The sequence below is a fragment of the Triticum urartu genome, chromosome 6A, assembly GCF_056163025.1.
Source record: "Triticum urartu cultivar PI428250 chromosome 6A, HENAU_Tu73, whole genome shotgun sequence".
Taxonomy (NCBI): Eukaryota; Viridiplantae; Streptophyta; class Magnoliopsida; order Poales; family Poaceae; genus Triticum; species Triticum urartu.
In genome coordinates, this window is record NC_141878.1 from 227,632,754 (window position 1) to 227,650,444 (window position 17,691).

Below are 17,691 nucleotides of genomic sequence, written 5' to 3' on the forward strand. Positions count from 1 at the left end.
GGCAAATGAAATATGTGACAAGGCATGCACAACCAATTCTAGCATCTATCAAGCAATTTGCGATGACTAGGTCATCTATATATGAGTATATTGACTTAGGAGTCAAGTGAGAACACTTGATCATAGGTCATACTCATCGTTTAAGCTCAAGTGGGGTTACCACTTTTACATAAAGCATTGTTTTGTTCACATCTTTAGAGTTGCTTTAGCTCAAGTCTTAGAGTAAAGCTCCCCCTAGATGTGATATCCCCCCTAAGAGGGATGAACTAACCTTGGGTTTTGTCGATGATGACTTCATGTAGATGTTGAAGATGTGGATGCTCAATGTTGATGTAGATCACCTGGAGCTATCCATTTGAGTGAATTGCACTTTCAATACCTACATGGGTTAGTCCCACAAGGAACAAACAAGGATATCCATAGACATAGAGTGATGCACACAAAAGATGATGTCCATGAAAACTTTTAGGTTACCTTGTCCCTTGTCTTACCAACAAGAGGGTTTGTGACTCCTTGAACTAGTGCACGATGTGGAAGTTGATTGCACTTGTTCTTGCCAAAATGATAAGAGTGAGGTATGTTGGCGGAGTCACCCTCAAGAACTCTCTAGTTCTTCTTCTTTTGGATCCACATCATCTTGATGGGAATCCTTGGAGTTGTAGTTGTACTTGATGAAGTGGAACTTGAAGTAGTCTTGGGAATCCACTTGACTAAGGTCTTAGGAGCTTCTTCAAATGCATCAATTTCCTCTTGAAGCTTGTCCTTGCCTTTTTGCTTGTAGTCTTGTGGTGGAAGATCATCTTGAGCTTGTGTCCCCTTGAAAGAAGTATCATACTTCTCTTGTTGAGGAACAAACTTTGTCTTCACGTATTGATCTTCTTCCCACTCAACTCCATTGGCATTGAACTTTCGTTCAAAACCAACACCTTGATTCTTCCGGTGCATTCCTTGCTTGCGCACAATTTCCTCGAATTCCTTACTCCCGGCAAGGCTTTTGTACACTCCTTTCTCTATAATTCCCTTCAATAAGCTATTTTCTTGCTCAAGTGTAACTTGGCTAAGAGAATCATTAGTAGAATCAAGAGAACTACTAGAAGCAACAATATTGGATTTAACATGATCATTGTTACTGCTAGAGGAAGAATCTTTCTTGTTCTTGTTACTAGACTTGACTTGAGGCATGTAAGTGGATAAGAGTAAACGCTTGGCAATGTAAGAAGAACTTTTCTTGCGGAGATCATCATTGATTGCTTTTAAGAACTCATGCTCTTGCTCAAGATTGAGCTTTTCAAAGCGTAATTTCTCATGAGCTCTTAAAAGTTCTCGATGATCTTCGAAGATAGTTTCATGAGCTAACTTAAGAGTGTTTAGTTCTTTAGTTAGAGCCTCAATCTTCTCCTTATCATTGTCATTCGTTTTATCTTGATTAGCATGTTTAATTGACGTTTCATCATAGTATTCATCACTAGAGTTGTCAACAAGCAAATCATCACCTAACAAGTCATCTTCATCACTATTGAAATCAACATACTCGGGGTGTGTTACCTTAGGACCTTTGGCCATGAAGCATCTTCCAATTCCTTCATCTGGCGAGTCAAATATGTCGTAGGAGTTGGTTGACACAAGTGCTAGACCGGCAACACCTTCATCTTGAGTATCTTCAGAGCCAGAGTGATAACTTCTCTCGGAGTGGCTGTCGGAGTCAGAGCCGGATACCCATTCACCAACATGAGCTTGATGTCTTCGTCTTGTGTAGCTTCTTGATGATTTTTCCTTCCTTTCCGAATCCTTGCTTCTCCGTGAGTATCTTCGTTCATAACGATCATCTCTACTCCTTCTCTCTCTTGGTGGTGATTCTTTGCTTCTTCTTCTTGGAGAATCTTCTCTTCTCTTGTAGGGAGCCGTACACTCATTGGAATAGTGTCCGGATCTTCCACAATTGTAGCAGTTTCGCTCTCGACAAGAAGATCTTTTGTCATTGTAGGACCTTGACTTGAAGCTTCTATCTTTGCTTCTACTCTTGTAGAACTTGTTGAAGTTCTTCACCATTAAGCTCAATTCTTCATTGAAGTCTTGTTTCTCACTTGATGATGTAGGGGTTTCACATGAGGCTTTATAGGCACCACTTGATTTGTTGTGAAGTTCCTCTTTATCCTTAAGTGACATCTCGTGAGCAACAATTCTTCCAATCACCTCCGTTGGCTTGAGATCTTTGTAATTGGGCATCATTTGGATCAATGTGCACACGGTATCATATTTTCCATCCAAGGCTCTTAGGATCTTCTTGATTATGAATCTATCGGTCATCTCTTCACTTCCTAAGCCGGCAATCTCATTTGTGATGAGAGCAAGCCTAGAGTACATTTCCGCGACACCTTCACCATCCTTCATCTTGAACTTGTCAAGTTGGCTTTGAAGCACATCCAACTTGGATTCCTTGACAGAGTCGGTACCTTCGTGCATATCAAACAAAGTGTCCCAAATTTCCTTCGCATTCTCAAGACGGCTGATTTTGTTGAATTCTTCGGGGCACAATCCGTTGAAGAGAATATCACAAGCTTGAGCATTGTATTGCAACATCTTCAACTCATCCGCGGTAGCTTCACGGTTTGGTTCTCTCCCATCAAAGAAGTCACCTTGCAAGCCAACACACACAATAGCCCAAACGGCGGGGTTATGACCAATAATATGCATTTTCATTTTATGCTTCCACTAGCAAAATTAGTACCATCAAAGTAAGGACCTCTACGGTGATAATTTCCCTCGCTAGACGCCATACTCTCCTAGGTTGTGAAACCAAGGCTATGACCACCAAAACTATGGAGATCAAAGCAAATGGAGACCAAAGCTCTGATACCACTTGTAGGATCGAAAGTATGTCTAGAGGGGGGTGATTAGACTACTTGACCAAATAAAAACTTAACCTTTTTCCCAATTTTAGTTCTTGGCAGATTTTAGCTATTTTAGGACAAGTCAAGCAATCATCACACAATTCAAGCAAGCATGCAAAGAGTATATTGGCAGCGGAAAGTAAAGCATGCAACTTGCAAGAATGTAAAGGGAAGGGTTTGGAGAAGTCAAACGCAATTGGAGACACGGATGTTTTTCCCGTGGTTCAGATAGGTGGTGCTATCCTACATCCACGTTGATGGAGACTTCAACCCACGAAGGGTAACGGTTGCACGAGTCCACACAGGGCTCCACCCAAGGGTAACGGTTGCGCGAGTCCACACAGGGCTCCACCCACGAAGGGTCCACGAAGAAGCAACCACCCACAAAGGGTCCACAAAGAAGCAACCTTGTCTATCCCACCATGGCCATCGCCCACACAGGACTTGCCTCACTAGCGGTAGATCTTCACGAAGTAGGCGATCTCCTTGCCCTTACAAACTTCTTGGTTCAACTCCACAATCTTGTCGGAGGCTCCCAAGTGACACCTAGCCAATCTAGGAGACACCACTCTCCAAGAAGTAACAAATGGTGTGTAGGTAATGAACTCCTTGCTCTTGTGCTTCAAATGATAGTCTCCCCAACACTCAACTCTCTCTCATATGATTTGGATTTAGTGGAAAGAAGATTTGAGTGGAAAGCAACTTGGGAAGGCTAGAGATCAAGATTCAGATGGTAGGAATGGAATATCTTGGTCTCAACACATGAGTAGGTGGTTCTCTCTCAGAACATATGAGTTGGAATGGTGTATGTGTTCTGATGGCTCTCTCATCGAATGAGAAGGAGGTGGAGGGGTATATATAGCCTCCACACAAAATCCAACCGTTACACAGTTTTCCAATCTCGGTGGGACCGAATCAATAAACTCGGTCGGACCGAAAATGTAAACCTAGTGACCGTTAGTGATTTTCGGTGGGACTGACATGCAACTCGGTAGGACTGATGTGGTTAGGGTTTGGGCATAACGTAATCTCGGTGAGACCAATTACACAAACTCGGTGAGACCGAATTTGGTAATTAGCTAACCAGACAGTTGGTCAGGCAAACTCGGTGAGACCGAATTTGGTAATTAGCTAACCAGAGAGTTGGTCAGGCAAACTCGGTGGGACCGATTTGCTCTTTCGGTGAGACCGAGTGGAACTCGGTGAGACCAAAAAGTAACAAAGGGGAAACACTGAGTTTACATTGCAATCTCGGTGGGACCGATTCGCTCTTTCAGTGAGACCAAAAAGTTACGAAAGGGAAACAGAGAGTTTGCAACCCCATCTCGGTGAGACCGAGATCCTTATCGGTAGAACCGAATTGCTAGGGTTTGGCAGTGGCTTATGACAAATGAAACTCGGTGGCGCTGGATAGGAAGAATCGGTAGGACCGAGTTTGGCTTAGGGTTTAGGTCATATGTGGATATGGGAAAGTAGTTGAGGGTTTTGGAGCATATCACTAAGCACATGAAGCAAGAGGCTCATTAAGCATCATCCCTCCTTGATAGTATTGGCTTTTCCTAAAGACTCAATGTGATCTTGGATCACTAAAATATAAAATGAGGAGTCTTGAGCTTTTGAGCTTGAGCCAATCCTTTGTCCTTAGCATTTTGAGGGTTCCACTTTCACATCCATGCCATGCCAATCATTGAGCTTTCCTGAAATAATCATCTTGGAATAGCATTAGCTCAATGAGCTATATGTTGTTATGAATTACCAAAACCACCTAGGGATAGTTGCACTTTCAGTGTGTCTTCTCCCGTGTCTTCAGCTATCTACAGGACAGGGACCCCCACTTCGACTTCAATGCTGCCTTCGCACCCATGCCCATAGCCGTCTGGGGCGACCTGGCGCAATGGGTGGAGGACAACGTGGACGCCCTCGTCAGGGCCTTTGCGTCTGACGATGACGGCATTTTCATGGACGCCCATGAAGGCGGCGTGGTGGACGAGCCTGGCGCTGTCGGAGGTGTTAGCGGTGGCGGCGAGGATGTCAGCGACGCCAGTGATGCCTCCGGGGGTGCCCCAGAAGACGCGGTGAGTGATATGTCCGACTGACCGTATGTCGCTACTGTTTACCCCGCACGAAGAAGGTTCGGGCTCGGCCCTGAAGAATGTAAGAGCATTTTGGGAGGGGAGGCCCCTCATGTAAAGGTTTGCGATCAGTATCCTAGTAAACATAACGTTGCGTGTGAGCTTAGCTGCTAACCCGGTGATGGGTCAGCCGACTTGTTTTCCTTTCGACTCCGACGAGTTCCGAGCGGGCCTGCAGGGGCTGCCGCGCCTCGGGTGTCTTCTGATTATCCTCTTGATCCTGCGATGAGAACCTCCGGAGAGGGTGCGGTGACAGAGGTCCCATCTGTAGTCGTGCCTCGCCCGGCCCGGCTCGCGAGGGGCTCACGAGGGGGGCAGCCGACGCTAACTTTGGACGCAAAGCCGAAATCTGAACACGAGAGATTGCTCGAACGAGACTAAACACCCCTTCCCCAAACACACGCAAGTCTCGAGCTCAAATCCAGCTTAAATCCAAACCGAAGAAACTTTTCAACAAGGAAGAAGCGAAAAGCAAAAGGCCGCGTCCGGCACCTAGTCTAGTCTTCGATGTCTTCTCACCAGCGCGGAGCTATGTTCTGCCACTAGGCGTGGGTGGGAGCCCCCGAGGCCCGAGGGCGGCTCTCCGGAGACTCCGGGGCGTGTACAGCCCCACTCATTATTACGTGAGAGTGTCACGGGCGGAGAGCTTCACAGCCACTGGGCCTTCTTCACAGGTACCAGCCTTGCTTCATATCTCCTGATGAGGGCCCCGCCTTGCGCCACACTCTACCGCCATTGATGGCAGCCGGAGACCAAGGATGACGCCAATGGGGTAGAGCAGTCGCTAGCGGTTCCCCCGATGACCACGGGTCCTCTGCCGGGGCAGGCCCTGGGGCACCTCCCCGACAGAGGGCCTACCTCCTGAGAGCGCCTTGCTCCGACCGCCGTGGGGGCGAACCCGGATCTCGGCCCCTATCCTGCAGCCCCCTGCGCCCTCCTCCTGATGGATAGGAGGCTGCAGCATTGGGGCAGCCATCTGCTGCGGCGACCTATATCTCCTGCGACCCATGGTTAGCATAAGCTTGCTCCTGAGGAATGAGTGGTACCCGATAGTTGCTGCCGCCGGTGTGGTTGTCGAGGCTCTCTTGGGGTTCCTAAAAGAGCTCAGCTTCTGGCGCCTCCTCGCCCCAGCCTGGCCCGATGAATGAGCCATGATCTTCTTCCAGCGCGCACCCCTGATCCACCATGTGGGGCACATAAGCTTCTGGGTCCATCGCCTCGTGGGCCTCGCCGTAGCGCCCCGCATGCCACGTAGTCCGGCTTGGAGCATCGTCTTGGGGGTGATGGCGCGGCGGTCCGCCGAAGCCAGAGGCCATGGCGTGCACCCCTTCGTTGGCCGGAGGTGGGGCCGGCGCGACTTGTCACCCGGTGCCGACGGAGGCGTTGGCGCTGAACAGGCCCTGGAGTCCGCTTGAAGTTGCGTGAGCACGTATAATGCCGCCATACGGCCCGCCCTGGACCTGGGGCGGCAGCTAGATGCAGAAAGGAGGTGCTCCTGAGGCGGCGTCGTCCAGGAGCTCGGCTACTCACTCCAACAACACGTCGCGGCCGCCCTCCAGCAGCCGGCACCGTAGCAGCTCTCGGGCCACCGTGAGCGCGGCCCTGGAGTTCGCCTATTACCGTCGGGTGTGCGGCGCGGTGGCCCCGGCGTGGTTTGAGGCCCTTTCTGCGGCCCGCACCTGCCGTGGTCTGAGGGCAGGCGGCGTCTGGCCGCGTCGCCCGCACCCTGCAGCGACCTACGAAGCGCGGGCTGCCTGAGGCGCAAGGTTCAGGTCGCCCTTAGCCGGCGACGCGGCGTGGGCGGGCCACGCCGCCTAGTGGTTGGCGTTGGCAGCCGGGTCGCTCGACATCTGAACGGTGAGGTGACAGAACGCGATGCGGAGGAAGATTCTGGCGCACCCCTACCTAGCGCGCCAAATGTCGGATTTCGGGTTCCAGCAGACCCTTAAGGTTCGAACTCTAGGGCGCACACGGAGATCTTTCCCCTACCGACTCGCGCTTCTATGGGTCGCAAGAAATCTAGGCTGGAAAGAAGAACACACAAGGGACACAAGGTTTATGCTGGTTCGGGCCACCGATGTCGTGTAATACCCTACTCCAGTGTAACGCCCCGAACATACCCGCCCGTGGTCGTCACTCCTGGCGGGATCTAGACTGGCCCCACAGATCAATACTAGTCTTTTCTACGCACTTTGTCCTCACTCGTGCGCACCCGGGAGGAACTTCCCGGTCGGTCACCCATCCTGACACTACTCCAAGCTGAGCACGCTTAACTTTGGAGTTCTGTCCGAATGGGCTCCCGGAAAAGAAGAAATTCCTTATTGATATGGTAGTCTATCATCCCTAATAAGATAGGCTATCGCATACACCCCCACTCAGAGGAACCGACGTCCTCGTCGGGCCCCACAGATCAATACTAATCTTTTCTACGCACTTTGTCCTCACTCGTGCGCACCCGGGAGGAACTTCCCGGTCGGTCACCCATCCTGACACTACTCCAAGCTGAGCACGCTTAACTTTGGAGTTCTGTCCGAATGGGCTCCCGGAAAAGAAGAAATTCCTTATTGATATGACTAGTCTATCATCCCTAATAAGCCAGGCTATCACATAATCTTCCTTGTTCTTTCACATGGACCTACCATCGTCTCACCAAGTGCCTACCGGGCCCATGACTGGATCACGCGCAAGAGCCCTTGAAACCGAGGTGACATCTCTCCTCTCACAATTCCACTTCGATGCACATGAAGCATGGCTACTACCTCATATGGATACATTGTGCATACTCAGGTACAATGGAGAATCTAAGGAGCAAGGACAAGAAGAAGAGGAAGATGGACGAGAAGACGGAGAAGAAGAAGAGCTGCAGGAAATTTCCCAGCCACCAGACGACCGGCCGGGACCGGACGTCTGGCACCTGAAGCGTCAGCGGAGCTCCAGCCAGCGGACGTCCGGCCCAGACCGGACGACCGGTGCCCCTGCACCCGAAGCGAACGAGCGGATGTCCGGTCCGGACCGGACGACCAGCGCACCAGCACCCGAAGCAACATCAGCAGAAGTCCGGAGCCCCCGGACGTCCGACGCCCCCATCACAGAGCAGAACCAGCGGACGACCGGAAGCCACCGGAAATCCGGCAGCTCCTGAGACACCGGACAACCGGTCCCCAGCGGACGTCCGGTACCTGGCTACGTCCAGATTCGGGCCCGAGGCCCATGTACCCCTTCACTTCACCCTTTTTGCACTTAGACTATAAATAGACCCCCCCCATTCATCCTAGGTAGGGTTAGCGTTGGTTTAGCTCATACTACGAGATAGAGCTTCGCTCATCCATCCCGATCTACTCCTCGAGAGAGACTGCGGCCCCTCTTCGGAGAAGATCAACTTGGATTCAAGACCACCCTCTTGGGCGGCCCCATCAAGACCTCCTTCTAGGAGAAGAACCGGTTACTTGTATCGTACTTTGTTAACCGTGGATCATCGTGTATCTCTTTGTGTTTCGAGGATCTAGCACATGTGTAATCGAATCTTGTTGGTTTGAGTCATTCTCTCGTGTTTTCCCCTCGTTTTTCCCCTCGTGTTCTTCTTGTTCCTCGTAGGGATCCCCTCCTTTCGTGAAAGATCGGCCATCTAGGGTTTCACCCTACATCATCTTGGTATCATGAGCAAGGTTGATCACGATTTCGGAGCCCCCTCTTCGTTTTTCTAGCTTGATTTTGTTGTTTTTCGTCCAAATCCGAAAATCCCCACAAAAATAGCCCCAAAATATTTCTTGTGTTTTGTGAGTTTTGATGATGTTTTGTTGGTTTTGATCCGTGAATTTGTTGCGTTGCAAGTAGATCTAGCCTTCCCCCACCATCTCCACCTCGAAATCCCTCCCAAATCCCCCATATCCCCCCCAAAATCACCTCCCGGATCTAGTATCTCACGTTGACCCCGACCACCGGACGACCGGCACATCACCGGACGTCCGACGTTACCGGACGACCGGCGACCGGACATCCGTCCACTACCGGACGACCGCTACTTCCACCATTTCATCCGCTACACCACCCCCGACTTTCCGCAATCTTTGACATTATCCCAACCCACACCACCACCTCACTGCCACCTACTCCGACGATTTTGGTCGCCTTTGGTTTTGAGAATTTGAGTTGCGGCACCGTATCCTTTTGTGTTTCAGCTATCTAGGTACGGCTCGACATCGAGACCACCGCCGCTCATTTTCGCCACGGACGCGTCATCAACACCGGTCATCAACAACGACCACCTTGACTACGACTTGTTATTCATGCCACCATTTTGACACCATACCGGAATCAAGACCGGTAACCTCATCTTGGGATTGGACATATCATTCTTGCCATCTCATTGTTAGCCATCATCACCTGACTCCTTTGCGTTGCTTACCCATCGAGACTAGCCATTGAGTATTGCCGGCAACGAGACTTGTGCACTTTAGTGATCATACTTCCCCATAGCATACATACATGCATCATTATTGATTATATTGTTATCATCTCTTGTGTCACAAAGTTGTCATCGCATACTCACTTGCTATCTTGGTTCGTCAAGCGTCGCATACGACAAGAACTCAAACATCAAAGAGCCAACCAAGCTTTTAAGCAAAGAGGAAAGATAAGCAGAGAGCTTTTAAGCAAGAACCATAGCATCATACAACATTAAGATTGTCATACTCGATCATCTTTGATCATATCATACCAACACCTTGCATACAACATGTTTGGGATAGAAGCCGTTGCATTTTTGCTAAGTAGGTTGTGCACAAGTTCTTGTATCCGCCTATCGTGCAATCATGCTAGCGTCTCTCTAGTGTTGTGCAACAAGAGCATTTTTGTGGATTCCACATTTTGGCTCACCCTTGGTTGCCCAACCCCAATTATCTTTTTGCGTGTGTGTTTCCGTGTACCGTATATGCTTGGTCTACTTGTTACATTGCATCTTGCGAATCTTTTCCAACATTATTGAATCTTACTTACATTCATATTAAAAATTGTGCCACCATCCTAACCAAGCTCCACCAAAAGATTTTACTTGTGTAGGTGTGAGAACTGACAAGAATTGGTACCAATTGTGCTATTTCCTTGTTACACATTGGAGTCATCTTTGATCCATTGTCAACATCGGTCAAGGTACATTTGATATTTGTTCTTCCCTTTCTTCCACTCAAACTTGTCTTGGAATGATGGATAGGCCAAGTACTTCTACCAACCCACTCTTCATGGAGCAAGATGATGACATGAACTCCGTCGTCACCAAGAGTCACCTCTTTGGTGCACAACGTGCTTTGCATCAAGAGCAACAAGCTATGAGTGAACGCATCGACAACCTTCCCGCCGACTTGCGACTTTCCGAGCAACGTACAAGGGAATAATTTGACAACAAGCTCGACGATCACAAGCAAGAGAATGACGCAAGGATGGACGAGGATGATGCGGAGCATCTCAAGGTCATCCCCATGGACCTACCATCGTCTCACCAAGTGCCTACCGGGCCCATGACTCGATCACGTGCAAGAGCCCTTGAAAGCGAGGTGACATCTCTCCTCTCACAATTCCACTCCGATGCACGTGAAGCATGGCTACTACCTCATATGGATACATTGTGCATACTCAGGTACAATGGAGAATCTAAGGAGCAAGGACAAGAAGAAGAGGAAGATGGACGAGAAGACGGAGAAGAAGAAGAGCTGCAGGAAATTTCCCAGCCACCGGACGACCGGCCGGGACCGGACGTCCGGCGCCTGAAGCGTCAGCCGAGCTCCAGCCAGCAGACGTCCGGCCCAGACCGGACGACCGGTGCCCCTGCACCCGAAGCGAACGAGCGGACGTCTGGTCCGGACCGGACGACCGGCGCACCAGCACCCGAAGCAACATCAGCGGAAGTCCGGAGCCCCCACCACAGAGCAGAACCAGCGGACGACCGGAAGCCACCGGACGTCCGGCAGCTCCTGAGACACTGGACGACCGGTCCCCAGCGGACGTCCGGTACCTGGCTGCGTCCAGATTCGGGCACGAGGCCCATGTACCCCTTCACTTTGCCCTTTTTGCACTTAGACTATAAATAGACCCCCCATTCATCCTAGGTAGGGTTAGCGTTGGTTTAGCTCATACTACGAGATAGAGCTTCGCTCATCCATCCCGATCTACTCCTCAAGAGAGACTGCGGCCCCTCTTCGGAGAAGATCAACTTGGATTCAAGACCCCCCTCTTGGGCGGCCCCATCAAGACCTCCTTCTAGGAGAAGAACCGGTTACTTGTATCGTCCTTTGTTGATCGTGGATCATCGTGTATCTCTTTGTGTTTCGAGGATCTAGCACATGTGTAATCGAATCTTGTTGGTTTGAGTGATTCTCTCGTGTTTTCCCCTTGTTTTTCCCCTCGTGTTCTTCGTGTTCCTCGTAGGGATCCGCTCCTTTCGTGAAAGATCGGCCATCTAGGGTTTCACGCTACATCATCTTGGTATCATGAGCAAGGTTGATCACGATTTCGGAGCCCCCTCTTCGTTTTTCTAGCTTGATTTTGTTGTTTTTTGTCCTAATCCGAAAATCCGCACAAAAATAGCCCCAAAATTTTTCTTGTAACACCCTCGATGCGACTATATCTCCCACGTGTCGAGGCACGACTTAGAGGCATAATCGCATTGAAGGCATATGTCGCAAGTTAGGCAATCTTCACAACATCCCATGTAATATGAATCATAAAGGGGAGATAACATAGTTGGCTTACACTCGCCATGTCAATCACGTACATAAATAACATTACATCATCCAAACACTCATGGCCCGACTACGACGCCAAAATAAAAGAGAACCCAACATGTGACACGGTCCCAATCACCCCCAACTGAGCACCACTACCGATCATCGGGAAAAGAAACATAGTAACGTTGAGAGTCTTCGTCGAACTACCACTTGATCTCAAGTGCGTCTCCTGGAGCGGAAGCATCAGGCCCTGCATCTGGTGTAATAGTAATCTATGAGCCACAGGGACTCAGCAATCTCGCACCCTCGTGATCAAGACTATTTAAGCTTATAGGTAAGGCAAGGTAAATATATGAGTGGAGCTGCAACAAGCGACTAGCAAGTATGGTGGCTAACTTATTCGCAAAAGAGAGCGAGAAGAGGAGGCAAAGCGCGAGCGAGAATCTAGAGAACAACCTGCGCAAACATTACTCCAACACCGTGTCCACTTCCCGGACTCCGCCGAGAAGAGGCCATCACGGTAACACACTCAGTTGATTCATTTTAATTAAGTTAAGGTTCAAGTTATCTACAACCGGACATTAACAAATTCCCATCTACCCATAACCGCGGGCACGGCTTTCGAAAGTTCAATCCCTGCAGGGGAGTCCCAACTTAGCCCATGACAAGCTCTCACGGTCAACAAAGGAATAGACCTCCTCCCAAGACATTCCGATCAGACTCGGTATCTCGGTTATTCAAGACACTTCGACAGGTTAAAACAAGACCAGCAACACCGCCTGAATGTGCCGACAAATCCCGATAGGAGCTGCACATATCTCTTTCTCAGGGCACACTCAGATTGTCTTAGGTACGGGTAGGCCAGCCCAGAGTTGCCCCTGGTAGCCACCGGTAGCTGACAGGTGGACCAACACTTAGAGGAGCACTGGCCCGGGGAGGGGTTAAAATAAGATGACCCTTGAGTCTGCAGAACCCAAGGGAAAAAGAGGCTAGGTGGAAAATGGTAAAACCAAGGTTGGGCATTGCTAGAAAAGCTTTAATCAAGGCGAACTATCAAGGGGTTCCCATTATAACCCAATCGCGTAAGGAACGCAAAAATCCGGGAACATAGCACCGATATGACGGAAACTAGGGCGGCAAGAGTGGAACAAAACACTAGGCGAGAGGCGGAGCCTTCCACCCTTTACCAAGTATATAGATGCATTAAGATAACAAGATAATATAATGATATCCCAACAAGTAAATAAATGTTCCAACAAGGAACGGCCTTCAATCTTCACCTGCAACTAGCAACGCTATAAGAGGGGCTGAGCAAAGCGGTAACATAGCCAATCAACGGTTTGCTAGGACATGGTGGGTTAGAGGTTTGACATGGCAATTTGGGAGTCTTGAAACCAAGTGGTAGGCATCGTAGCATTGGCATAACAAAAGAGCAAGAAAACTAGCATAGCAAAGATAGTAGTGATTTTGAGGGTATGATCATCTTGCCTGCACAGTTGTCAGAGTTGACTGGGTCCTCGAAAGCAAACTCAACGGGCTCCTCGTTAGCGAACTCATCTCGCGGCTCTACCCAAACAAGATAAAACAAGCAACAAGGACACAATCAACAATGTGCAAGGATCAAACAAGATGATGCAAAGATGATATGCTATGCGGGATGTGATGCGGGATGCATATGCAAAATGTGACAAGGACAGCATGAACCTGGCCTCAACTTGGGAATCCAAGTGTTCCACTTGAAATATGAGATGAAATCGCTTGAAAACAATATAAAGAACGCCGGAATCGGAGTTACGGTTTGGAAATGGCAAGCGATTTAAATATGACACCGGTCTGCGATTTACAGCAAGTAGCCATCTAAATGCAATGAGATGAACATGCTACAACACCCAAACATGATAACAAAATACATGGAAGGGATGCATTCAAGATGCTTATCAAAAGTCTAGCATTGAGCTACGACCAATTCATCCATTAACAGCTTCAAACAAGCATGGCAAAAATGCATATGGCAAACAGATCTCAGACTTAGTGAATTTAACACTTGTCTGGAATTTCAGATTAGGTAGCACTCTTCGGAGCAACGAAACTACATGCCACAGGACCTGAACATGGAAAAGTAAAGCATGGCATGGAGCTAATCAAAGAGCTTAACAAAAGTCCCTTAGTTACCTTGAGCCAAAAGGGATCAGAAAATACAATTGCAAGCATGTGAACATAGCAAAAACATAATCAGTTTTCAGACTTAGTGAAAACTCGCACATGCTGAAATATAACTCAAGTAGGCATGTTTACGAGCTCGATGCACTTACTACGGTGCAAGTCATGGAAAGACAAGCATACACCCATCAAGAAGGCACAAAATTCAAGCTAGACATGGCAAGAACAATAGTATAGCATGCACGGATCAACTACAACATCATCGGCAAAATTGCAAACAAGTTGACAATCTGCCCAGATTCACAAAGTAGCAAAAGTAGAGCTCGATTGACTCAAGCTAGGGTGCTCCATCATTGCAAACAAAGACATGGATGAATATTAACAAAACATCCTTATTGATCATCCTCAAAAGAGGCACGGATCACTAGGAAACAACATGAACATATGGCATCATGAGATAAACAGCTCAAGGACTTAGTGGAATTGCTAAGCCCCTGAAAACAGAATTAACAAGTGCACCACTTTGCAAGCTTGTGCTAGTCACCACACACATCACAAAAAATACATGGGTTGCACCTCTGGAAAGATGACAAAACCCTTAACAAAACACATGTAGAGCATCAGGGCATATCATGGACACATTAATCATGGCAAAAATGACAAAAAGCTAAAAGGAGTAGCGGATCTGACAATTAACTCAAGTAGCCCTCTTCTAACAGCATTTTGGGCATCAAGATGAACTCAAATGAAAATGATGCAATGGAATGAAATGATGTGCTCTCTGAGATGAACATTTTGATATGCTATATGCATGAATCGGAGCTACGGATGCAAAGTTATGGGGCCGAGAACATGAGCACTTGGACTACAAAATATCAGGGACTTAGTAGAATTTCGACCTCCGATCTAGGGTTTCCAGATCTGCACGCAATCCGAGGCGGCGGCGCGAGCACTGTAGCAGCTCGCCGGAAATGGCGCGGTGGTGGCCGGATCTCACCGGAGCGTGCTTGCCGACGGCTCGGGAAGACGGGGGTTGGGCCGGAGGAGGCCGGACAGGGTGGCGGAGGCGGCGGCCATGCGGGCGGCGGTGCGCGGTGGCCGGCGCGAGGCACGCTGGGGCCGGCGACGGTGACTCGGCGCCAGCGTCGAAGGGCGGCACGGCGGCTCTGCGGCCGGAGTGCGGGGAGGAGAGGTCCCAGGCGGCGCGACGTGGGAGGAGGGCGGCGGCAGGCGCGCAGGCTCGCGGGGGCCCTCCTTGGGCCTGGCGGGCCGCGGCGGTGGAGGCGGTGGCATGGACACGTGGCGGCGCGTGGGTGGCTGGAGGCGGCGTGTCCGGCGCCGGCGGACAATGTCCGGCGCACGCGAGGGGTGGATCTACGGTTTTGACGAGGGGGATCCGGATTTCGGGGAAGGGATCTATATATAGGCATAGAGGGAGCTAGAAGAGTCCAAATGAGGTGCGGTTTTCGGCCACGCGATCGTGATCGAATGATCTAGATGATGGAGAAGGCTTAGGTGGGTTTTGGGCAAAATTGGAGGGGTGTTGGGCTGCAACACACACGAGGCCTTTTCGGTCCCTCGGTTAACCGTTGGAATATCAAACGAAGTCCAAATGGTACGAAACTTGACAGGCGGTCTACCGGTAGTAAACCAAGGCCGCTTGGAAAGACTCGGTCCAATCCGGAAATGTTTAATCCCCACACACGTAAGAAAGCTAGAGTTGACCATCGGAGGAGAACGAAGCACCGGAATGCAAAACGGACAACGGGGAAAATGCTCGAATGCATGAGACGAACACGTATGCAAATGCAATGCACATGATGACATGATTTGAGATGCATGACAACGACAACAACACACGGAGACAAAGACCCGAACCCGAGAAAATAAATAACTTAACGCCGAAATGGCAAGAGTTGGAGTACAAATTGGGAAAGTTACATCCAGGGTGTTACAACACTCCACCACTACGAAAGGATCTCGTCCCGAGATCTAGGACTGAAAGAACGCCAGGTACTCAGAACGGAGGTGATCCTCGCGTTCCTAGGTAGCTTCACGGTCGGAATGGTGTGACCACTTGGCTTTGAGAAATTTAATTGACTTGTTGCGAGTCTTGCGTTCAGTCTCTTCAAGAATAGCAACTGGGTGCTCACAATAAGAGAGATCTTCTTGGAGCTCAATGTCCTCGAAGTTGACGGTGCGGTCAGGAGTCTTGAAGCACTTTCGGAGCTGAGAGACATGGAACACGTCATGAACATTTGCAAAGTTTGAAGGAAGCTCGAGTTGATAGGCGAGGTCGCCTCTCTTGCTGACAATGTCGAAAGGTCCCACGTATCTGGGGGCAAGCTTCCCTTTGATACCGAAGCGATGAGTACCTTTCATAGGAGAGACACGGAGGTAAACATGATCTCTGATGTGGAAAGCCAAATCACGGTGCTTACTATCATAGTAGCTCTTCTGGCGGGATTGGGCTGCTTTGAGGTTATCACGAATGACTTTGCACATTTCTTCTGCCTCTGTGATTAAGTCATTACCCAAAAGCTGACGTTCACCGGTTTCAGACCAGTTGAGAGGGGTACGGCACTTCCTGCCATATAGAATTTCAAATGGGGCCTTGCCCGAACTTGCTTGAAAACTGTTGTTGTAGGAGAATTCAGCATAAGGAAGACAATCCTCCCACTTCATGCCGAAGGAGATCACACAAGCCTTAAGCATATCTTCAAGAATCTGGTTGACACGCTCGACTTGACCGCTAGTTTGAGGATGGAAAGCTCTGTTGAAGTGGATGTTGGTGCCCATGGCCTTCTGAAAAGAATACCAAAACTTCGAGGTAAAAATGCTGCCACGGTCTGAAGAGATCACTTGTGGAATACCGTGCAGAGAGACAATACGAGAGGTATAGAGTTTCGCCAATTGAGCTGTAGTGATCGACTCTTTGATAGGCAGAAAGTGAGCCACTTTGGTGAGTTTGTCGATGACAACGAATATAGCATCATTGCCACGCTTGGACTTTGGAAACCCAGTCACAAAGTCCATCTCAATGTGGTCAAACTTCCATGCTGGAATGGCAAGAGGTTGGAGGAGACCTGCTGGCCTTTGGTGTTTTGCCTTCACTCTTCTGCAGACATCACATTCATTCACGAATTGAGCAATCTCGCGCTTCATTCGAGTCCACCAATAAGCTTGCTTGAGGTCCTGATACATCTTCGTGCTCCCAGGGTGGATGGAGAGGAGAGAATTGTGAGCCTCGTTCATGATCACTTTATGGAGGTCACCTTTGGGAACAACAATACGATCCTCGAAGAAGAGAGTGTCCTTGTCATCAAGGCGGTAGCACTTGTACTTGGACTGACTCTTGGCAATCCCAATCTTCACCTTTTTCACCATAGCATCAAGAAGCTGGGCTTGGCGAATCTGATCTTCCAAGGTAGGAGAGACTTGTAGGTTGGTGAGGAAACCTTGAGGAACAACTTGCAGATTAAGTTTGCGGAAGGCTTCACAAAGCTCAGGTTGATAAGGCTTGAGAATAAGACTGTTGCAGTAAGCTTTCCTGCTCAATGCGTCAGCAATCACATTGGCCTTGCCTGGAGTATACTCGATACTTGGATTGTACTCTTGAATCATTTCGACCCATCGAGTTTGCCTGAGGTTGAGATTAGGCTGAGTGAAGATGTACTTGAGACTCTTGTGATCGGTGAAAATGTCCACTTTTCTTCCCAATAGAAGATGTCTCCAAGTCAAAAGAGCATGCACAAGTGCCGCCAACTCGAGATCATGAGTGGGGTAGTT